At 37.2% G+C, this 26,190-nt stretch overlaps 1 pseudogene; it reads right to left on the bottom strand.

Moving 5' to 3' along the window:
* On the bottom strand, positions 1 to 24,975 carry LOC149190403 (potassium channel AKT1-like; annotated as a pseudogene).
* Positions 24,976 to 26,190: the final 1,215 nt, after the last annotated feature.

Here is a 26,190-nt window from a genome sequence, read left to right as displayed (position 1 = left end):
TCAATGGTCCAGAAGATACTTCACTATCTCTGTCAATCCATCATTTATGGCAACATGGAGGGTTGTGTTCCCATCTCCATTTGTTGCATTTATATCTACTCCATAACTTAGTAAATCGTTCAACATATCCAAATCCTTATTTTGTGTAGCAATGAAAAGGAAACTGCCAACAATACCACACTGAAGATTTGCACCATTGTCACAAAGTAATGTGGCAACCAGTCTATATTGGCTTAGTATTTCTTCCCACAGAGGAACACTTATGTCTTCACCTGTTAAGTTTATGAAATGTTAAATACAATCTGGTCAAATTCTTCATTTTATTAACGATGGAAACAGTTTGAAATTTTAAAAGATATTGATTTCACTAAGCTTTAGAGAAAATTTTAGAACAAATGTATTAATACATACACTCTGTGATTGGGAAAACAACTAACGAGTGCACTAGGGAGGGGAGAATATACCCTTGCTATTGACATCTACTCCATATTCTAAAATATAGTTGACACAATCTTTAAAGCCATTCGCTGCAACAATGTGCTTATAACAAAACAAAACAAAATGGAAAGTTTTAATCAGTTATCCCACTCATAGTAGTGTATGATTTCAAATGAAAAGACGTACTTAAGTCATGAACCACAAAAACGTAAAGAAAGTGTTGTGGAGACCATGGAACTCTACTGATGAAAATGAATTTTAGTTTTGAAATTTACCAAGGGTGTGTGAACATTGTTGTTTGATTCATTATGATCCATCCCTCTTTTCAATAATTGCTCCATTAGAAGGGAATTCCCTATTGAAGCAACATAACAAAGACTAACATAAACATCCATTCTTCCTTCTACTAGCAATTGATCTATCTCTTTTGAAAGTTGTCTAAAAGTTGGGTCCTTCAGTTCCTTCAATTCCTAGAGTCATATCAACACGAAGTTAAGTTTTCTTGCAATACTAACAAAGACATTACAATAATACATTTACTTGATCGTATTCCTAGAGAAACCTATTATGATAAGCTCACTCGGCATATTTATCATAATTCTTTCTTGTAAACATTAAGAAGGTTGTTCATGACGGTCGTTCCATCTACATTATTAGATTGTACAATATTCATGAATGAATTGCAGTTCAGTCGCAAAAGTTGAGAAAGCCTCTTTGTACGGATTGTGTATGGTTGTGGTCTATAACAGAGCACTCCAATTTCTCCAAAAACATCTCTGGGTTGGTTCTACCAAAGAATATGGAATGCAGTAGGAGATGATTTGACAATAAAGAAACCAGCTGACTTAGTTTTGTGATTTCAAAACAATGTATGTGCTACTAATGGGGTAAAACAAACAAGTCATTTGGAATGTGTAATATCCCTCCCCTTAATAATAAATAATAAATGTTAAATAATAAATGATATTAAAAATATATACAAAGAAAATAAATAAAAATAGTAATAACCATACTAAAGCTCTAAATAGGAATAAATAGAAATAAAAGAAGACAACTATAAAAAAGAAGGAAATAAAATAGGAAAAGCTAAAAATCAAAAGAAAAGTAAAGAAATAAAACAAGAAAGCTAAAATCAAAAGAAAGTTGCATGTAGACACATGGAGTGTGTGCATGTGGTTCCCCTTCCAATGTTGTTCTATTTAATAGATGGTGAGGAAGATGGGAGGCATTCTTGTATTCCATCATTCCGAGATTTTATCTTTCATTCTCTTGGGAGAACGGTGTTCTAAGACTTAGGGGTAACTGGCAGTAGTACGTTGATTGAGGGCTCGGGGGTGGCTAGTTGTAGCAAACCCTTGCGTAATTGAGCCTACGGTTGGGTGGAGAGTCATCCCCAAAACCTTGTTCTGGTAAGCCTACTTCTACCATAGGTAAGCACAAGTAAGCACTATTCATAGTGTGAATTTAGCTAATTAATTACATGTTTATTTAGCTAGGTATGTGCCACTCTGATTTAAATTTAATAATTTAATTAGATATTTATTTTTATATTGTTACATATGGTATTAGAGCATGTTCAAACACTTTGGACCTATGGGCATTTTAATGCAGAGAATTTTGATTATTTCTTGATATTTATTACTTTCATGAGGAAATATTGTGGCAGTAATCATTGAACAGACAAGGCCTTCATCGCTTTCTTTCTTCCTTTTGGAAAACGATTTTTTTGAGGGATCTAAGAGGGTTTTATTTGCATTTTTTTTATAATTTTACTCCTTGTTTGAAGACTTCCTTCTCAAGCGATTTGTGCCTTTGGAAGCTATTGTTACTTAGAAGCCGAGATATTTTGCTTGAGCATCATTGAAGGAGCCTCAGAGAGAAATTCTCAAGCTTTGACGTTAAGTAAATTATCCTTTAAAACTTTATTGTAATAAGATCTTAAGTTGAGTGATTTTCTAAGCAAGGCCGAGAGCCTTTGTGGTGTAATTTCATCTTGGAAGGTCGTAAGCCCCTTGAATTTCAGATTTTATTTGTCTATCTTCAAGGGATAACCCCTCTTTGTTTTGCAGGTTTCTCATTTATTATTTGGAGGGTCTCATCACAAACCTTTGGCACAAAAGTAATTATTCCAAGGGTTTGGCTTCGTAATAAAATTTGGATGTTTTTCTAGGGGTTTTCATTGGAGGTTTGACAACAAAAAGCATTCTTCTTGGCTAGCCGCTAGCCTTGGAGTTTGTCTCTTATCATCCTCTTGGGCTTGGCATCAATTTAGTCACTTGAAATAAATTTTTGAAGCCTTTGATGGGGGACGCAACCCTTAAGGCATCATATATTTTTGCAATCAATTTGTTTTCTAATCCTTGATTCATTGCAGGTGTTTTCCATCAAAATTTTGGAGAAGGTCTCACGTAAAACTTTCTGCATTTGATTTGACCTTTTAAGCCTAAAATTTTTTCCCTGATTAGTGCAGAGATTTTTTTTTTGACACTAACTCATTGAACCGAGAGCCATAAAGAAGACTCGATCCTCCGGGAGACGTCAAAACAATTTTTTTCCCTGATCATTTGAAGGGAAAACCATAATTTTTTTTTTTTTTTTTTTTGAGATTTTCAGCATTGATCTTGGAGGAAATTTTGTATCCTGATGCTTCAATTTTAATTGCAGATTTATTTTGAAAGGAAGTCACAGACCTAATTTAGGTTCATTCTTTTTCAAAAAAAAAAGTAAAAATCTTCAGGATTTTTTTAAGGAAATTCCTTCGGATCGATTTGTAAAAGGCATTATTTTTCATTTGGCCACATGAAAATTCTGAATATACCCATATCTTAAGCAAAGCGAAAATCATTTATGGTAGCTCCCTCTAATTTCTGAGTTGTTCATCTTTTTCAGTGAACAAAAATATTTGAAAGGTTCATGATAACAATCTTCAGGTCTGATCTTATTGGTTGCAGGTCTGGGCAAAAAAATAAAAATAAAAATTAAGGTTTTACCTCTCAAGACGAGAGCGGACTTTTAATTTTTTTTTTGACTTGGTGCAAAAATCATCTCAAAAGGGGTTTCATTAAGTGAATTTGTTGACAAAATTTGAGCTTTACATAATAAAGAATTCACCTACAAATTTTAAATTAATTTTTTATCAAGGGTTCGTCATATCTTTAGGGGTACAAATTTGTCAAAAGTTTGGATGTGGTGGTTGGTATTCATTTGTAAATCTTTAGAAGGATAATCACAGGTTTTTTTAGGCCTTTTTCTTCCTAGACGTGAGCTTGAGGAAGTTTGCAAATCTTCTTGTTTGAGGAGGGTTCTTCGACGAAAGTTTTTATTTTTAGTTTTTAGAATATTTCAAATTTTTCATCCCTAAAAAAAAACTAAAATTTTCAATTGAATTTTAAGTAAGTTTTGGGGCAGGGTTGCATACCTTGCTAATTTGAAATTATTTGAGGTCTGATGCATGTGGTTTATCATAAATAAAAAAAAAATGCCATCACTTGTTTATAACCTCGCCCTTGGTGTATTAGATCTTCATTTTTTATTATGACTGCATTTTTGTTTGAGGACTGTTCTTCTTGTTTGCAGTAAAAGTTTCATTATATATTGAGCCTACACTTTGATCTTGAAACCAAAAAGTACTAAGGAGAACCTTTTCACTTAAATTGAAGTCACTATTGTTGCAGAAAACTCATCCAATTTTTGAGCTTGAGATTCAAAATCTGCAGAGGTCTTGGTCTTCTAAGTAGTGAGTAAATTGGTTATCAATTCATCACTATTTGGAGGCACTGATCTAGAAGGTTGATCCAGCTTTGGTTGAAGAAGTCCAATTGTAATTTTGTATTATGTATATATGAGTTATAAAAATATAATTTTTACAAAGTGAAATTAAATTAAAATAATAAATATAATTATTTTGGATGGATGGTAAATATTTTATTAATAGAATAAATAAAATATATTATGTGATATTGGGAAAAAATTTGTGTATTGAAATATAATAATAATTGAAAATATTTGGTATATATAAATACAAATTGTTAATCAGTATAGAGTAGTGATTTTAAAATTAGTTATGTTATTAGATTATAAGTTGTAGTGAAGTTGTTTTTAAATGAGTTATAAAATAGGAATTTATTAAAAAAAAAAAAATGGATTTAAGGTGTATATGTTGGTCTAGTGTAAGGGGATATCTTAACTATGGCAAGGAAAAGTTTAATGAATAATGATATTGAATAGTAGCCTTTTTAATCAAGATATTTGGTAATGCACAACGCTAAATTGACATAATAAATACCGATTTTTAGGTAAAGTTTAATGGACACATTGATATACAAACATAGTGATTGGTTCACCCCTTTTGGGACGAAGGGACTAGAAATACCAATTAAGGCTCATGTGGCTACTACGTTCATTCTATCTTGACAAAAACAAACAAACATCTCTTTTCACAATAAAGTATTTGGATAATGATTGTTTTGGAAAAAGAAAGACACTATGACTAATGAAAAGCACCAAGCATGAAGTGTAGGAGGAAATACTATTGAAAATTCTATAATGTGACTTTGAGAATGATTATACATGAATTGGCCTCAGTATTAGCCGATGCTTGATTGAATTAATTGGCAGTGAGATAAGATTTATAAGCTGTCCAGGTATGCGAAGTACATTTTTTTTTCACTGTTTATTACATTCCAATGATTTTATTTGTATTTTTTTATTTTTATTAATCATATATGTAATGTCATATATATATATTAACCAGCGTGTCACTTTCTGCCCTCTGGAAGCAATCTGATCTTGACTAATTCTATTGCCATCTTTACCCCTCAATACAACAGCCCGTGAAAAAAATATGGTTGTATAGTTTCTTCTTCTAGTACTAGTAGTGTGAATACTTGGATAAACGAGTATAAACAAATACCAGTTCTATATAATTTGTTGAAGGAACAATTACCTACATTGGATGAGGAAATGGTACTATTGATTGTGTAAATGGTACTATTATAGTGTGTGAAGATTTCTCGCCATTGTATGGAATTTGCAAGAACACGCATAGCCATGTCCGCAAGCTTACAATCTTATGTCTTATGTCTTATGCAGGCAATTTTATGTCTTATCTGGGAAATTAATATGGCTAAATGTATTGTAATTGAAGGGATGGTGTTGCCTTTGCGGGTGCACTTGCAGGCAGGCCATATAATTAATAAAATGATTTTATTTTGTGTTGGGGAGGGATAACCTTCCCAACCATCCGATCCAGTTTTGGGTCGGGTGGCGGTGTCTCTTCTTTATAGTGTGGAATATTTCTTTGGTTGTTTTATTTCTTAAATTTCCTTAAAGTAATCATTTAATAGCCATAAGAATCTCAAGATACATTCAGTAAATTTGTTTAAACGATTTATTTTGTTAAAAGCAGTCCATTTAACTCTTCTAACATAAGCTATGATTGCTTAAACAGATACTCAAAATATTTCACTCCACAGCACATAATTTCAATTTATCCTAGCACACAAGGTCATGAATCTGTAGACTTAATATTGGCTTGACATATAATTTCAAAAGTCATGGTGAATTTTCTTTCAGAATTCAGGTACCTTCTTAAAACAATACTGCCACTAATATTCTTAAGCTTTATTCATTGGAATTTTGATTTTATGTTGAGACAATTCTCTAAGTTTCAATACTACAAAATTAGTGATTATTGATAATTTTCATGATCAATCACACAGTTTCAAATTTGGCAATGGTCTGATTGCATACCATAGGGGAAAAATATACAAAAAATAGATTGAAATGAATCAAGAATCTTCAAAACTTTGTTGAATAAATTTGGCATGGTTAATACATATCTGGTTTAAAAAAAAAAATCGTTGCATAATTATCACAACAATAATCTAAGTATTTTGGCTCTTATTTTATGCTTCTTCAGTGATGAATCTTGATATTGAGTGACTGATTACAGTGTTTGGCTATCATTGCATGCATATGCGGGTGACTTGATTTCACTGTTAGAAATGTAATATTTTTAGAGGTCGGATATAGGTCTAATCTTGACATTACCGTGATATATTATCTTTACATTTGGCACTAAGCTTGAATCTAGATCATTAATACTCCTTATCTTGCATTCAATGATCATTTGAAAAGTGAATTAGTGGATTGTTTGGATCATCTAGTGACTCACCTCACTTTTCAGTTTTTCTTTAATTATCTATCCAATTTGGTATCTAAGGACTGATATATTCGTGGCAATAAGCTACAACAATCGAATTCTTCACAGTGGAATAACGTTGGTATAACTTAAAGTCTGGTGCATTCCTTAGTTTCTCATTGGTTTTCTCATGCATCATTATAGACAGTAGATTCCTTGGTTCTCTGTTCGCATTAGAATCTCATTACATGGTAAAACCACTATCTCATTTTCTTGAGTTGTTTGTGCTTGTATCCTCTTATCATTTTCTAAACATAAAAAGTGCTATAATCAATTACAATGGTTCTCTCCATTACAACCATATAACAAAGCGAAATTCTAAATGACTCACCTGATTAAAAGTATATTGTTTTGTTATGACTCATTGATAATCTTGGATGGTGATAATCTACCATAATTGACGATGTATAATTCTCTGAAAGATTGCACTATTGAAATGGTATACTGGCATGTTTTTTTGTAACAAATCTTTAATGCTGGTGTAACTACTCACCACCGGTTCATTTTACAACACAGTGTACATAGCACTTGAAGTATTTTGATAATTGAAGTTGAAATCTGTTACCAATTAAAGTGCTTTTAAATAGTGAAATATGTTCCAATTCACAATGGGTAAACTCTAATATCTTGGTACCTTTAGATTATCATTGTTCACTAGCATCTGTTCATTATTTTACTGTTCAATTTGATCTAAAAACATACAGATAAAATTCCTAGAATGTTGATCATACTATTCACTAATTGGGTTGGATTGCTGTTCTCATTTTCCTTTAGCGATAGTAGTTTCTTGGCATTTCTCTGGTCTATTATTGCAAGAACACGACTCTCTCAATATGGTCTTCTCATAAATTTAATTTTGCATTGAAATTTCCATTTAGATTACATGTATCTGCAAGACTTGGCAAGTGGATTATTCCCTATGATACTATGATCGTATGGTTAATGCATTGGTTGCATGTTGGGTGGGATGATTCATAGAACTCCACAAATGGGCCGAGAGGGCCGATTTATTTGATGATCTCATGCGAGCCCATACGCACGAGGGAGAACAAGTAACACCATATGGGCTAGGGACAAAACTCAATCAACACTACATATGCTAGTGGTTCCTTTGTCTAGTGTATAGCTCTTGAAGAGCTATGGGACCATATTGAGGAGGCCAAGTGCCTAATGTTCTAGGCTAGGTGTCTGTTATTGGATTGGGATGTCGAATTCTGGAAGGGTTGTAAAGGACTTCGATGCCTGGGCTGTGCGCCTTAGTAGTTGTGGAGGGAGTGGGCCAGCCTTGCGAGATGCCCGGGGTCATTGAATACCGGACTAGATGCCTGCCTTGGGGTAGATGAGGTCTGAGTCAGGCGCGAGTCTTGGGGCCAGACTTGGACTAGGATACAGACCGGGTCAGGCTTATGCCTGGTGCCAAAAGTGGGAAAAAGGACAGAGATTCCTTGAGATTTCCTGGGGTGTTGGGGACTTTCGATGCCTACTGGTTATACTAGTTCAGCAGAGAGTGTTGGCAACATGAAGTAAATAAAATAATAAATGATAAACATAATAAATAATTCAACTTAACTTCGGGACGAAGTTCCTTAAAGTGGGAGAGTATAATATCCCTCCCCTTAATAATAAATAATAATAATAATAATTAATAATAGAAATAATAAGTAAATCACTTAATAATAAATAATATAAATAATAAATAATAAATGATATTAAAAATATATACAAAGAAAATAAATAAAAATAGTAATAACCATACTAAAGCTCTAAATAAGAATAAATAGAAATAAAACAAGAAAGCTATTAAAAAGAAGGAAATAAAACAGGTAAAGCTAAAAATCAAAAGAAAAGTAAAGAAATAAAACAAGAAAGCTAAAATCAAAAGAAATTTGCATGTAGACACATGGAGTGTGTGCATGTGGTTCCCCTTTCAATGTTGTTCTATTTAATAGATGGTGAGGAAGATGGAGGCATTCTTGCATTCCATCATTCCAAGATTCTATCTTTCATTCTCTTGGGAGAATGGTGTTCTAAGACTTAGGGGTCACTGGCAGTAGTACGTTGATTGAGGGCTCGGGGGTGGCCAATTGTAGAAAACCCTTGCGCAATTGAACCTACGGTTGGGTGGAGAGTCGTCCCCAAAACCTTGTTGGGGTAAGCCTGCTTCTACCATAGGTAAGCACAGGTAAGCACTATTCATAGTGTGAATTTAGTTAATTAATTACATGTTTATTTAGCTAGGTAAGTGCCACTCTGATTTAAATTTAATAAGTTAATTAGATACTTATTTTTAGATTGTTACAGAATGAGATATGTCATTTCTATACTTCAAATTTTCCAATGTGGCTAAAACATAAAGTGAAATAAATGATTGTTCCAAATTTATTTGTATATGAGATGCAAACATTCTAATATTCATGCTTATTATGTAATGAATCTCCTAACAAGAAGATACTAAGAGCATGAATAATCACTTTCCTTTAAAGAAAATTAGCTTGCCTACTCTTTTTTACCCTTGTCTTTGTCTGCTAGTATGTCTTGCAAAATGAAACAAAATTTCAATGTTATTGTAGCTCCACTTCAACATTTACAACATTTTATTGTAGTTCTCTATTTAAAGACACACATTCGGCAAAATAACTAAAGTGAATCACCTAAAAGTTCTAAAATTTTAGACTCTGTAACATTCAGAAAGATACCTACCATAGCACCAGACACTAACACATAAAAATTTGTGGGTGCTTCATTCATTAAAATGACATCTTCCTTTTGGGGGGAAAGTACTCTTCCTTCATCTCTGAAACCTTCCAAGCACGGGGTGGCTATTAGGTTATTTTTTCTCAAAGTTGTTGTATTGAAGCCCACTAGCAAAGACAAAAAATAAGGTATACTTACCATAATTAAGCAATACTTACTAGCTGGAAAAGAAAATCATGTGACACTCCTTGGAAAAGATACGCTTTATCAACAATAGAAAAAAACAAGATGTTTGCAATGCTTGTGCAGATGGCCTTTGGCAGATAATTTAATGTTTCTTCTTCTTGCAATCCCTTTATCCTAAATTTCAAAGATATATGTGCCAGCATTTGATCTTGCAATTGCAGTGGCAGCTGATTCCTAAAAGAAAATCTTGACGCTGCCTGAATTGTGTCCCTCTGCAATCAAAATGAAAGTCAAATCCTCATGTGGCATAGCATTTTTGCATTGAAAAGAGAGAATGTGTAAGTATAACTTTTCTATGCACGAATCTATTAAAAATATATTTCTATACACAAATTTCATGCTCTAGCTTATGCCATGTACAATTAAATTTGTCATGTTTCCTATCAAGTATGCAGTCAAACTTAGATTAAATAACATGTAGACGATATCAAATATCATTTCTCTAGTATTTTCAACATGCAGGTCTCCATATCCAACAGTGGTGAGAGTGGTAATGGAAAAATAGATTGCAGTAATATAGCGAACATAAAATGTGGAAATGTAACACCAATCCCTGTCCTACTCGAATCATGATATCTAGCAGCGAGTAGATATGAAAGGCATCCAACACAGTGAATTGAAAAAAGTGTTACTTGCACAATTGAGAAAATATGGTTTCAAATTCATTATCCCAGTGAATACTATTTGCAATTAAAGATTTCCTTCCACTAAATTCAAGAAAAATGAAATTGTTGGTATTTAACTTACACAAACAATCTTGAAACAGTGTGTCCAAAAATAGTTGAGTCAGATATTCTTCTCTAGTGGAATAGGGCATTAACCTGTCTTAAACGCCAGAGTCACAACATATTCAGAGCACTAAACTCTAACCCAAGTTTCCTTCTGAATATTAGACTAGCTGCCTAAAAGATTATTGTTAAACAGAAACACTAATCTCAACTCAACCATGAAGGCTCAACACAGCCACCAAGGCTCAACTCTGCCACCAAGGCACTTAATTCATCCATGAAGGCTCAACTCTGCCACCAAGGCACTCAATTCAACCACGAAGGCTCAACTCAACCAGGCTGAGGGCTTTCTCAGCTCACCCTTTACCATGCCAAGGTGTTGTAGCAGCTACAACCACCCTCCAAAATTTTGCCTTAGCACTATCAAGTACACACGCTTCATTGGTTTTCTAGCAACATGACAGCCTGTGCATGATAGCTTGTTGCATTCCCCTGACAGGCTGCTTCCCTGGACTTGTTCTAGCTATAGACTGAGCAGCTCCCTCAAGGAATTGCATAATTCTAGAGGGAACCAACCTTCCCTCCAGAAATTGCACAATCTTGACTAACAGCGTGCTGGACTCAGGAATTGTGCAATCCTGTCAGTTAACCTTCTCTGAAGAAACTGTGCAATCTAACCTAGCAGGACTGCTCAACCCAGAAATTGCGCAATCATGGGCAGCAGTCAGCTTCTCATCCTAGAAATTGCGCAATCCCTTTGGGCAGCCAACCCATCTTCCTCCCAGAAACTGAGCAAAAGTTACCCTCAGTCAGACAGACTGTTGCATGTGCCATCGGGTTGATCGGTTCCACTTGGGACCGAGAAAACATAACTTGCATGCATGGGTTTCTTTTTCTCGAAATAACAAAAAGCAACATGAAAAAAGCATCCCTAGATTTTAAGGAGTTATTTTTAGCAACTAGAGGTTACATGCAAAGATTGTTTTAGAATCTTACCTCCAAGTGTCGTCGTTTCCTATATATTTGGCATGCGCATCATGAGCATCAAACTCATTTATTTGACACTTCAGAGCTCACTTATTCACATCAATCTTGGAGCTATGACATCCCAGAGCACATCCAAGAGTCTTCGACACATCCAGCTCAACTATTTACAGGTATCTCCTCTTAACTTGTCTTTTCCTGCATTTCTGTCGCTTTTTGTGTTTTGGCTTGTGTGAGTGTTGTTTGCTTGATTTTTGTGAACACTTGTTGTTGTTTATATGCATATTAGCTTGTACTAGCACCATTTCATTTTTCATTAGCATCTCACTATTATTGCATGCATGACACTTTTTGGCACAAATCATCGCTGATTTAGTGACTCACTTCACATACATGCATGTTGTTTGTTTTATGAATCTTGCATTCATTGTTTGCATGCATGATCATTCTCTCCTACTTACACTCAGTATCATCACGCATTCACAATCACATTTCCTTTCGGTTTCCCGTCGGCGGGTCTAGGCAACCTTGGCATAGACTTTGCCTCACCAAGACAACATTGCATAATCCTGAGAGGGAAGGCTCTGCCTTCCTCCCAAAAAGTGCGGATTTCTACCCAGTGACTATCCTCCAGTCTTGCATTGTGCAATTCTTAGAGGTAGTGACTGCTAGCCCAGAAAATTGCACAATGCAGTCATTGGGCCTGCAACCCTTGCCAGATCGAATTGTGCATTGCACAATCTCAGCGGCCAACGGGCCAGTCTGGATTGTGAATTGTGCAATTCCAATAGCCACCAGGCCTCCTAGTAGTCTAGGCTACCTTTTGCACAGTTCTGGCAGCCAGTCTCCTGGCCTCCTAGGAAAAATTGCACAACCCATGCCAATCAATTCCCAGGTATGTTGCATGTTGTTCCTCAAGTTTACTTTGGTTTTATCTGACATAATTATTTCCATGCATGTCTCCATGTATCTAGATCTAGTAGGTTCTCGTTTGCCACTCAGCAGTTCAAGATCAATGGCCTCCAAGAGAGCATGATCAAAGGACACCGATAATAGCGCAACTGGAGTAGCAGCTGAGCGAGTGTCTATAAGTTTGTTGATTTATGAAGACACCAAGCTAATTGTAGAAAAGGACATCAAGTTGAAATGGCAAGAGGTCAATGATGCATTTGCAGGCACAGTTGGGGAATACCTCGAAGACATCCAAGTCTATGTGAACATCCACAAGTTCGGACTATACCAGATTGCATGCAGGTATCTCGTGTTCCCATGCACATACATGATACATTGGATCGTCTCGCACACCGATCCCGAGACGATGACATTGAGCAGTGTCAACGGGGCAAAGATTGCTACCTTAAGGGCACAGGGTTATGAACAAATGTATCATACATCGAAGTCAGTGGTCACCATGGAAGACACCCTTTAGCATACCCAGCAGTAATGCCAACTCTAAAGATATCTTGAAGAACAAGGTGAAGGAGCCAGCCAAATTCAGGATGACAGCCAACTAGGCTTACAAGACAGAGATACTGCAGAAGGCATATCAATACTTGGTCATCTTTTCATGTTGCTTGTATGGCCAAGAGAGCACAGAGACCTTGCGGTAGAGTTGGGTGATCGCATTGGACCAACTGGAAAGTGAAGGCAAAGCATGCAACTGGCCCGACATGTTGGCTCATAGGCTGAAGGAATAGGTAACAAGAGCTTGACAACCCCCCAAAGGTTAGCGGACAAAAATCTAAATGTCCTCTTACATCTTGGATGCAATATTTTCCTGTTAGCGGTTCCCGATCTTGAAGTGGTCTTGGACATCAGCGAAGACCTTTGTGAACACTTATTGTAAAATTTTGTCTGAATGCACCTTCATAGGAGTTATCACATAGCTGTCCGATCATTTTTCACCCTGGTGTATAAGACGATATTTGAACAAAATCCACATTGCATGTCAAAGGCAGCAATGGAGGCACTGATCGACATAGCGGATTGGTATGCCTCACCGTCCGACACCTTCATACAAATGTTCAATGCAGAGAAGCCTCCACATGTTCTACCAAATTTTTCCTTGGACAAGCTCGTCATACAAGAAGTATCATACCACATCTCAGAAAGACTCTTAGCTAGGCTACACTGGAAGAACAAGGCACCTTGACCCGCTCTTCAGTTTCGGATTGTGTTATACAAGAAATGAAATTTCAAGCATGTGGATTTCGAAGCAGAAGTGATCAAGAAATATCCTTTCGACACTCGAAGTTACAGTCCATATGACCCACATTGTTTTGTAAAATATCATTGCACGAGAGTACGATTTCAGTGGATCCATGGGCATGTCATTTGGTGGAGGAAGACCCATGGAGATATTGTTACAACTTTTTCAGGCCCAATGAACCGGTCGACATTGCTGTGGAATGGTTAGCGAAGTAGCGTGAAGCAGCAACCAAGACAACACCAGCATCAACAACAATAGAGGTAAACATGCTAGCGCGCGAAAAAGGCAAGAGGAAGATTGTCGACAACATGGAGGAGGAAAAAAAGTTGCAAGTTCCAAGAAGATCCACTTGTAAAGAAATCATCTTTGGCAATAGAGGTGATGAGGCAACAACATAATAAGAGGAATGCGCAAATGTAGAGAGAAAAATGGAGAATGGAGGAAACATAGAAGGAGTTGCATGAGTTTAAGGAGAAACTATGGAAGGAATAAGAGCTGCACAGACAGGAGAAAGAAGCCTAGCAAGAACAGGTACAACAGGGGGTGAAACATGTACAGATAGATGAAACTACGCTCGTATAGGTAGTTGACTCATCCGAATAGTTGGGACCAAGAAGACAGGGTGAGCAATCGCAGGAGTAGGACTTTTCTCAAGAGATTGAAGAAGCACTTGAGAAAATGGATACGGATATGGAGAAACAGGAGTTAGAGAAAGATATCTACCTCATGCCTCACCACCAATAGGTCGACCCACCAGCTTCATCGGATCTAGAAGCAGAGCAAGTCCCAAGAGGCCAAAGAGACACTGAAATCCTTGGAGACAATCTGGAGGGAGAGATGTACAACACCTCATTCGATGAGTCCCAACATAGATTTGTGCAATCTCGCCGAGTGTCGACTCTGGATGATCACACATCTCCTGCGCAGTTTGAGGACTGAGTGATCATATCCGACATACCCAATAATCCAACAAAATTGGCTGATGCTACTAGAGCATATGCCGAAGCCATTAGCTCGAGTGTTCGCTTCCTGATAGCAGAGAATGAGCGAATCGCTAAGGAGTTACAAATGGCCAAGAAGGGAGGAGAACTAGTTACAACATCCACTCGAGCAGAGTTGAAGAAGGAAATACAGGATGAAGTATTGTCCCTTGACACAGTCATGCAGGCATTGTATTCCAAGTTTGGTACCATGAATAAGGTAGTTGTCCATCTCAACAGTTCGCAACAGCGATTTGCTAGGAGATCACATGAGGGCTTCACTCAAAGAACCTATGACATATCACGTGCATTCATGGCATACTAAACAATACCTCAAATTTGACTACATATTGGAAAATACCTCTAAAAATCACATTATTTAACCCCCTACCTATATGAACCCAATACATCTTCCAAATTTAAAAAACCCCTATCTTCACTAGATATTGTAGGTATCCATTTTTTCATTAACATTTTCTATACCCCTTTATATTTTTTCATTAACTTTGAGCTCCATTTTTTATACCTTCCAATATAAAATCCCTTTACCCCCTAATATATGCTCAATATATTATGTCAGTTTTTTCCTCGTTATATATCCCCCAATATGAACGCATGTGGTATGGTATTGCTTCCCCAATGAAGCGCCCGTGGGAGAGCACATATCTTGTCAAACTTGCATGCTGTTGTTGATTACATGCAAACATGGACAATGAGATAGAAGGGAGCCCCATTACACTTGCCCAAGATGATGAAGCCCAGAGTGGTCAAGCTGAAGGCACACATCCGGAGTCAGATTGAAAACTATGAATATCTCCTGCAACTCATCACTAGTCTACAGGCTTCCCATGCACGGGTATTTAGGAGTGTGGATGTTGTTGTGTGCGCACAGGCAGTAGCATATATTGGGACATTCACCCATGCAAAGACAAAGGCATAGATCTGACTGGAACTTGACTCGTACTTTGATGAGTTGATGCGCATAGCAACCAGCCCAGACTTGGTGATCAGTGCAAACACCATGCATCAATATGTTGTTGGTTCGGCTGCACTCAAGACAATGATCCACATGTTATCAGACGAGTTGGATCAAGGAGCTCAAGAAATGTACCCGGTTGCTATGGAGGCAAGAGTTCATTTCCAGAAATATGTCACCTTAGAGTACACGACACCATTGCGAACTACCAATATTGGCATCAGTTCGGTATTGTCAACCACCATGAAGAAATCAAAGAGTTGGTCTTCCTACAGTTGTTCGAGTCATAGTGATGTCTTACATGGCTTGCTCAAGCCTATTTTGTCTCACATGGGTAAATGTGTAGATTGTATGTAATGTCTTGTCAAGTGTAAGTACAAGTGTCGATAGTTGGATGTAACATTCATAGAGTAGATGGAGAGTCATGAGGGTAGATGAACTGTCACAAAGGGGAATGTCAAGGGCCACCCCACCCTTTTCCATATATGGTCCCTCATAACTCATTGTACATGCTTTTGGTCAGCCAAGCTTGCGATAGGAGTATCTTAGAGAGAGCTTGGACAATATTGTAATGAGCCTTGGCTTCTCCACTATGCAGAGCTACTATATCGCTTTGGAGGAGCAGGCAACAATGACTGTAACGTTCCACTATCGGAACTAGTGGTTGGTCATGGTTGTATTGTATGACTGGAACTTACACAGTTTCTTAATATCATAGAGCCAACACGTTTCATGCATATGTCGTATTGATTTCAGCTATCTTGTTTACTCTAAATGATATATGTATCTGTTTGCTTATGCATGCATGTGTAGCTATTTTTTGTATATGTATGTATGAGTCTTACTTAAATGTGTTGTTGGTTTAACCATCACTTGTGATGCATCTTTTCTCGTGTGTTCCCTTCTTAACTCTATCCTTTCATAGGTTTCCAAGGGTTGCACTCACCTCACCCTTCGTGAGTTAGAACCGCTCATGCACCTTCCATGACTTACTACATATGTCACACCCTTGCTACCAACGGGGACATCTTACTTGCCTCTGGGCGAAACTACGGTCAAGGTGATATTGTCCGACCCCTACACCAAACAGTCTGAGGTCTAATTGGGACTTATTACCAGGGAGATCCCTTGACATGTTGGTGGGTCCAACACCGTCAACACAAGGGTTTTGTCAGCTGACCCTAAATCATGCCTATAGGAATCCCTGTCCACTTTACTCTCACATGTGGTTTTGGGTTTACCACAAACTAACACTGCAAAGTGGTTTCCTACTTATCAAAAACCTACTTGAGTGGTTTCTGGCTTACCACAAACCTGCACTTACGTAGTGGTTTATGGCTGACACAAAACCTAAAATTACAAAGTGGTTTTAAGATTACCACGAACTTTATGGAGTTACACATGCCTCATTAGGCTTACATTACACACTCTAACTCATGGAGTTACTAGGTACATACTTTCCAAAGACCACTACAAAACATCATAGATTTGCTTACTAATAAATGTATGTGACACATAATACACCATCATCTGATTCTATTCCACAAACTTACACAAACTTTAACTTAAGTTGTCCATCATCCTTTAATCTCCGTTGTAGCTCTTTTGTTGCCATCTTCAGTGTCATGTCTTTATCATATCCTACAAATTTATGTATTGTTGGAATGACCAGTTCTAGCACACACTCATAATTATGACAAGAGTTGGTCAGACCAATGTCACTTTAATAACAACCAAAAATATCATGAAACACCATACTAATACACAAAATTGCACCGCAAACTTAGACACTTCAACAACCTACAAAATGAATGGCTGCAAAACTAGAAAATTAAATTCATTGGGATGGTAGCAGAAGTTTCTACGGTCGAGTGATGACACAACTCAAAAAAAAACCCACTGAATGAATGCATATATTAGTGACTCACGCCTGGCCACACGTGCAACAGTTCCTTCTCACCAGACTTAGGCACATGAACTTTGTTCAACACCTCCAATGTCGCGATGATGAGCCAACCTTGGAACAATTTGCTTCCATTAATGAAATTCTTAAAAACTGTCCATTTCGCTAGACTCGAGCTCTAATCGAATTGAACTAAAGGTTCGGATTCCCAACCGTAGTTGAAAATGAACTTGCTACATACTCCTTTTCTATAAGTTAGCATGGAAGTGTTGTGATATCCACGCCTCACAGACACTCAGATGGAACAAAATGTAAGCCATCAGACCCTACGGGTTGGATTCTACATCCAATGTATTCGAACAATAGATCTCATAGACAAGTATCTGTCATCTCTCCTGTGTTCTCCCCAACATATCACTCACAGAATGAATAATGGCTCCACCCATTTTGACCCTGTATGCAGTTTCTAATGCATAATAAGAGATCCCATTAAATTCTTTAAGGGTGTTAAGGTCGAAATTCTTGTCAGAAGTCAATTCATCTGGGTTAGAAACAACCTCAACTGCATTCACAAAAGAAATCAAATTATTAAGGGGAGAAAACCATAATGACAACCTACCAGAGGTCACATTGATTAAATACTCCTTGAACAAAAGAAAATTATTCCCACTATTGAAGTTGCTATTAAGTAGAACAAATCCATCTAGTTTTACTAAGAAAACCACATCTTTGAGGTCGAATTTATTGTAACGAAATGCAAAGAAATACAGTTGAATACAATGCCTACTGGTGCATTTAATATCAAAATTAATTAGACAATTTGAGTGAAAATGTGTGCTGACGGAAATGGTGGTTTTGTCGCTATATGCTTCAATGGATACGGATCTCGCACAGGCCGCCCTCAATGCATTCTCTGGTTGATAGAATATCTCAACGACACAATAATCTATGAAAAATCTAGATATAACAACCCCAAGGAATATGAACAAACTCCTGTAGATAGAATGAGTCACAATTGAGACAAGTAGGAATTACAATTTCCAAATTCTTTAGGATAGACAATCGAGCATGTGGGGAAAGTGGAGGGGCAAGAAGGTCAGTGGAGACAGTGGATGAGGGAGTCCAAGAGTCTAGTGCGATGCTGTTGTTTTGGGTGGTGCAGCTCGTGCCTATTTCGAGGACAAAATCGACCTCAAACAATATTTCTTGCAACAAAGTTCCTTCCACAACTCATGACGTGGGAGCTCCACCCTTCGCCTATGACTCCCTTAACACGAGTCGTGGTTCCATAAAAATTCAGCTAAAAATTTAGTGTGAAACTGCCACTTATCACAAGAAATGTAGGGCGAATTCCATCCATGAGCTCACCATTACTAAGTCTTTGTCGTCGTCTTCCCATACATAGGTTGATCCTCAGTTAAGAGTTCCTTAAGTGTCTTCTTCTCCTACTTATATCAAAATGGTGATTACACATTTTATTTCATATATTGTTGGAAATAATAATCCCAACCACCACAATAAACTGCCTAACAACAACCATACTTGTCAAACGTATTTTTGCAAGTTACATCTCTGTTTGAAGATGGAAGGACTGAATCCATGCGTGAACCATTCTGAAATGTAGCAAGGAATTTAAAGGAGTCAATGTACTTTGGTAAATAGATATGGGCAAGCATTTATTCAGCAACTATTACCCACACTCCAGAAACACCTGCATGATTTTGATCACACTCAACAACAACATCATATTAATTTCGCTCTGTCATGAATTAAATTTAAAATTTTATGTTCAGCTATATATGAATGTAAAAGTCATTTTGTAAGAGGTTAGAGAGTAAGAGGTAAGAGAGAAAAAGAGAAAATGGTGGAGCAAATTTTGGTGGGCGCGTGAAAATAACAGTTACTGTGTTTTACTGTGTTACTCCGCGTGAATGTAAATCAATATAACCTTAGTTTTTACTTGGTGAATGAGCTGCAACCTCATGTGAATGTATTTTCATGTTTTAGAATTCAATACTAAGTTTATTATGTTGCTCCAACCTTATGTTGTTTATCTTTGAGTCTGTGTAATAGCTCCATGAAATCCAGGTTCGTGAAATCCAAGTCTGTGAAATAGCTTCGTGGTGCGCGAAGGTAGCTGCACAAAATCAGCTCCGCAATGCATGAAGCTAGTTGTGCGAAAGTAGCTTCGTAAAAATCATAACTCTCTGCCCCTCCGTGAAAATTAATTTTTTCAAATATTTCTAACATGGTATGAGAGTGGGTTAAACTCTGTTAGTGTAAAAACAAATGTTTTTACTAACAGTGAAAATTGTTTTGAGCGCAGATTGTTTTTTTAGCAAATTTACCAGCAAGTAGAAAGTTTTTTTTACGCTCAAAAATGGCAACATCAAGCACAAGCTTGAATAATCCTAAAATACATCAGTTTAATGGCAAAAATCATGATTATTGGGCTATTACAATGAAGGCCCTATTTTCTTCTCAAGACATTTGGGATTTGGTGGAGAATGGTTTTCAAGAACCAGCAGATGCAGCAGCATACAATGCCTTATGAAAAAACAAGAAAAAGATTTGTTAAGGGACAACAAGAAGAAGGATTTTAAATCCCTGTTTTATATTTTCCAAGTAGTTCATGAAAGTATTTCCCAAGGGTTGCAACAACAACGAAGTCCAAGCAAGCATGGGACACCCTCTAGATAGCCTACGAAGGCATGGCAAAAGTTAAGACAACAAAACTGCAAATGTTGAGGAGAGATTTTGAAACACTTTGTATGAAAGATTCTGAGAATATAAACTCATTTTTTACACATGTAAGTGGGATGGTTACTCAAATCAGGTCTCATGGTGAGACAATTGAGGAAATAATAATAGTTGAGAAATTTTTGAAAAATTTGCTAGCAATGTTTAAGGCCATTATTGTGGCCATAGAAGAGACAAAGGATCTCTCACAGTTATCAGTGGATGGACTTAATGCATCACTGATTTCTCATGAACATAGATTGAATAGAGCAGCAAGTTCCTCATTGGAGCATGCCTTCAGGACACAAGTATCATTTGGTCAAGGTCGAGGCAGAGGAAGATCATATGCTAGAGGAAGATGAAGAATCCCACACAAAGGTGGAAGAATAAGCCCTTCAAGCTCAAATGGAAAAGGAAACAATCAAAATCCAAGTCAAGGCCCAAGCCAAAATCAAGCACAAGGTCAGAGGTATGATAAATCTCAAGTTCAATTTCATTTCTGTAAGAAGTATGGTCATTAAGCAAATGAATCTAGAAATAAGAAATATGACAATAGTAACAAACCAAGTGTGAATTTCACAAGAGAAAATCATAACCATGATAGCATGTTTTTTAGCTTGTAATGTAGCACAAGAAAAACAGAGTGATATATGGTATCTAGATTTAGCGTGTAGCAACCACATGTCAGGTAACATACAAATGTTTTCTGATCTAGATGGAAGTGTGAAATCTGAAGTGACATTAGGGACTGATAGCAAAGTCTCTGTCATGGGAAAATGAAGAGTTAATATCCTAACAAGGGGGAGAAGAAATACATCTTAGATGTTTACTTTGCCCTCGGTCTGAAACATAATCTCATGAGCGTTGGACAGCTCATGCAGAAAGGCTACAATGTCTTCTTTAAAAATGATGTGTTCGCAATTTTGGATAGGCCTCCAAGCAGACAGTTGATTGCAAAGGTTCAAATGACAAAAAATAGAATGTTTCCTCTAAAAATAATATCAGGTTTGTAGAAAGAAGGTGCACAAGCAAAACTATCTATGAACTCACAAGAAGATGGAAGAAAAGAGGCAGTTGTCACACAAGTAAACTTTCAAGCAGAGGTAAAAGATGAAAACTAGTAATGGCACTTGAGATTTGGACATCTCAGCTTTGGAGGTTTAAATTTTCTACATAGGAAAGACATGGTGAAAGGACTGCCACTCATAGAAAAGCCAAACAACATATGTGAATGATGTATTTTGGGCAAGCAACATAGAGAGACATTTCTAGTAGGAAAGTCAGAGAAGGCAAAGGCACCTTTGGAGATTGTCCACTTAGATTTACGTGGACCAATGCAGACACCATCAATTGGTGGAAATAAATATGTATTGACCTTCATAGATAACTACACAAGGCAGACCGGGTCTTTCTCCTATAACAAAAAAGTGAAGTGTTTGAGTGCTTTCGCCAATACAAGCCTCTTGTTGAAAAGTAAAGTGGATACTACATCAAAGTCCTTAGGACTAACAGAGGTGGCGAATATATCTCAAATGATTTCCTTCTATTTTGCAGGGAGCATGGAATTCAAGAGAAATTTACAACAAGATATACATCGCAGCAAAATGGTGTGACAGAAAGGAAGAATAGGACCATTATGGAGATGGCAAGGAGTATGTTGAAGGCAAAGCATTTTCCAAATGACTATTGGGCTGAAGCTGTCCCTTGTGCAACATATATCTTGAACAAATGTCCAACCAAAAGCATCTAGAACATTGTTCCTGAAGAGGCATGGAGTGGAAGAAAAAAAAATGTCACTCACATGAGAGTTTTTGGATGTGTGGTGTATGCACATGTCCCTGATGAGTTAAGGAAGAAGTTGGACAGCAAGGGGGACAAATGTATATTTGTTAGATACAATGATGAATCCAAGGAATATAAGCTCTACAATCCATCAACCAAGAAGGTCATAATCAGTAGAGATGTGCAGTTCATAGAAGAGGAAGCATGGGATGGAAGTTTAGAAAAGAAACTCAATGTCAAAGCATGCATGCCACATGAAGATAAAGAGGAATTAACATCAACAATTAATTCCTCAGCAGTGACTCCCTCTACTCCTATTCAAGCACAAAAAAGAAGGAAGAAAGCAACACCATCAACAAATAATAGGACAGTTTCACGCAACCAAGCAAGTGCTTCTCCAAGCACATCGTGAAGCGCGACACCAAGTGACAGGTCAAGCCCATCTTCAGCAAGCACAATAAGACCAAAGTTCATAAATTTAAATGAAATTTATGAGCAAGATGAAGTGGATAGTGGTGCAAGTCTCTATTCCTTATTTGCATTATTTTGTCATGTATATGACCCAATCCATTTTCAAGATGCAGTCAAAGAAGAAAAATGGGTTGCGGCAATGGAAGAAGAAATAGAAGCAATAGAAAGGAATGACACATGGGATTTAGTGAGCCTTTCAAAAGGAAAACATGTCATTGGAGTGAAGTGGGTCTATAAGACCAAAAGAAAAATTGAGGGAAAGATTGAAAGGCACAAAGCAAGGCTAGTTGTCAAAGGATACAAACAACATCATGGAAGAGATTACGCGGAGACGTTCGCGCCAGTCACACGAATGGAGACAGTGCACGCAGTTGTGGCGATTGCCATGCAGAACAAATGGAGAGTGTATCAAATGGACATAAAATCAGTGTTCTTGAATGGAGTGCTGAAAGAGGAAGTGTATGCCACGCAACCGCTTGGTTATGAGGTTGAAGGCCAAGAAGACAAATTGTATTAGTTGAGGAAAGCTCTTTATGGATTGAAGCAAGCACCTCACGCATGGTATAGCAGGATAGATGCCTACTTGTTGGACAATGATTTGGACAAATGTGACGGTGAGCCTACTCTCTACATCAAAGAAAGCGAAGGAAAGATTCTCACTGTCGTCTTATATATAGATGATTTCATTTTTACAGGCAGTGATGATTTCCTCATTGTTGATTTAAACAAGTCATGAAGAGTGAATTTGAAATGACTGACTTGGGATTGTTAAGATATTTTTTGGGGATAGAAGTGAAGCAAACAGAAAATGGCATTTTTATCTCTTAAGCAAAGTATGTGGCAGAAATTTTGCAGAGGTTTAAAATGCAGAACAACAAGTCCGCACCAACTCCAACTGTCATAGGGTTGAAGTTGAGCAAAGAAGATTGCAGCAGTAATGTTAATCCAACATTATACAAAAGCATGATAGGCAGCACGATGTATTTGACTGCAACTAGGCCGGATATAATGTATGCAGTAAGTTTGGTGTCAAGGTTCATGGAGACACCCAAGGCGACACATTGGCAAGCAACGAAAAGGATTCTAAGGTATGTCAATGGGACAAAACAGTATGGCATTTTGTACACAGCGACAAGTGATTTCAAGCTAGTTGGTTACACTGACAATGATTGGGCAGGCAGTGTCGATGACAGAAAGAGAACGTCAGGATATTTTTCATTTGGGTTCTGGAGCCATTTAAAGGGCCTCTAAGAAAAAGCCAATAGTGTCAGTGTCAATAGCAGACGCTGAATACGTCACAGTGACAGAAGCAACGTGTCAGGCATTTAGGATGAGAAGGATGTTGAGGGATCTTCGTCATGACCAAGAGGGTGTGACAACTATTTTCTATGACAACATCTTAGCAATTGCATTGTCAAAGAATTATGTCTTCCACAAGAGGACCAAGCATATTGATGCTAAATATCATTTTATTAGAGAGTTGATTAGCAATGATAAAATTGTTTTTCAGCACTGCAGGTCACAAGAACAATTTGCTTTCATCTTCACAAAGCCATTGGCATGTGAAAGTTTTTTTTTATCTCATAAGCTTTTAGGGAATTGTCAATGGCGAAAATTGTGATTAAGGGGGAGTGTCGGAAATAATAATCCCAACCACCACAATAAACAGCCTAACAACAACCATACTTGTTAGACGTATTTTTGCAGGTTGCGTCTCTGTTTGAAGATGGAATGACTGAAGCCAGGCGTGAACCATTCTGAAACACAGCAAGGAATTTAAAGGAGTCAATGTACTTTGGAAAATAGATATGGGCAAGCATTTATTCAACAACTATTGCCCACACTCCATAAACACCTGCGCCATTCTGATCACACTCAACAACATCATATTAATTTCGCTCTGTCATGAATTAAATGTAAAATTGTACGTTGAGTTATATATGAATGTAAAAGTCATTTTGTAAGGGGTTAGAAAGTAAGAGGCGAGAGAGAAAAAGAGGTCTCTGGGAGAAAATGGTGGAGCAAATTTTGGTGGGTGCGTGAAAACAATAGTTACTATGTTTTACTGTGTTACTCCCCGTGAATGTCAGTATAAACCTTGGTTTTTACTTGGTGAATGAGCGGCAGCCTGATGTGAATGTATTTTCATGTTTTAGAATTCAATACTAAGTTTTATTGTGTTGCTCCAACCTTATGTTTATCTTTTAGTTTGTGTAATAGCTCTGAGAAACCCAGATTCACGAAATCCAAGTCTGTGAAATAGCTTCACAGTGTGCAAAAGTAGGTGCGCAAAAGTCGCTGCACGAAATTCACGTAAATCATAACTCTCTACCCCTCTACCTTTCCACAAAAATTAAAATTTTTCAAATATTTCTAACATATATGTGTTGGTAGGACCATGGAAACCTAGGCGTAATTTGAAACCTAATGATGATCCATACTTTTCCTTCATTTCACCTTTTCCAAATATGGTTCTCCCATTACATTGTAAAATGGAAATTTCATTCACTTCACACCCAAAGGCAATCTTGCTTATTCTCATAACATCCTCTATGTCCACGTCCTTATCGTCGAGCTTCGTATCAACCAAATCCAAATACTTCCCCTCCAGTGCCTTCAACATCTCCCACGTCAGGAAATAACAGAGCCTAGGATCCGATGGCAAGGGATCGAAGTTCGTACCTACATTCTTAGAACATTTTCCACATTATTTCCTCATTTTTCTAGGGTCGTAGGTAACTGAGAACAATATGACATTCTCCCAGTGTCCTTCTTCCTTTTTCTTCGGTCCAACATCACTGGTTGTGCTAATAAAGAAAAGTCGGTATGGAATATTTTCCACGTCCTTTTCTCTTAATATTATATGCTTTTAGGAATAAATAATGGCAAGGTTCACAACTCGAGTCAAATCCTTCAAATTTTATAATGAAATTCTAATAAACTAAAGCGTCGAGTTCATGTGCTTCTAAATTTTATATTTTTTCAGTAAGGCTTCTGAATTTTATATGCTTTTGACAAATAAATAATAATAAGATCGACAACGGTATTCCCAACTTTATATGGGGTGGATAGAAAGACAGCCTGAAGAAATATCATTTGAGAAAACTTTCGAAGTTGTCACGACTGAGAAAATTAGGTGGATGGGGTATATTGGACCTTCACTCCTTTAGAAGAGCATTATTATGCAAATCTATGTGGAAAATGATTATGGGTGAGTCCTATTGGATCAAGACCATCAGAGCCAAATACATGAGGAGTCTAGACATGACATATTGGTACAGACAACAATCCACAGGATCATCCACTGGCTCATATATATGGAGAGGTTTTCAGAGATTGGAACCTTTCTTCAGAGAAAACTTGATTTGGAATTTCCAATCCGGTTCCAATATCATCATTGGATTAGATACTTTTGCAGGTGCGGGAGAAAGGATACATATTCCTTCACAGCTCTTGAGAAATTTACACTACAGGGGATATTTCTATTGGGCCAGTGTGATACAAAAATGGGACAGTCCGATTCCAATCTGGAAATCAGCCTCAGAATTGCAATTTCATGGTGCTTTGGAATCCCAATGGAACGCCATAATCGCCTCCTTAAAATCGTCTGGATTGTTCTGCACGTCGGACAGGGATAGTCTTTCTTAGAAAGGTCTTGGTGGCTCATCGATTGTTCAAGCGAAGCACATATATCTTCAAATTCTATTATCTGAATCAGATTCAAGTGGTAACATCTTTCTGCCTGTTTTTTGGAAGTCAGGATGCCCTTTAAAAATCATTATTTTTGCCTGGCTAGTTTTTCATGACAGGAACCTCACCTGGCAGAACCTCCAGAAGC

The sequence above is a fragment of the Pinus tabuliformis genome, chromosome 3_1, assembly GCF_031772625.1.
Source record: "Pinus tabuliformis cultivar Carrire ecotype Pingquan chromosome 3_1, CPIR1, whole genome shotgun sequence".
In the NCBI taxonomy this organism is placed as follows: domain Eukaryota; kingdom Viridiplantae; phylum Streptophyta; class Pinopsida; order Pinales; family Pinaceae; genus Pinus; species Pinus tabuliformis.
The sequence above is the reverse complement of the archived record's forward strand: the minus strand, read 5'-3'. Positions and strand labels throughout refer to the sequence as shown.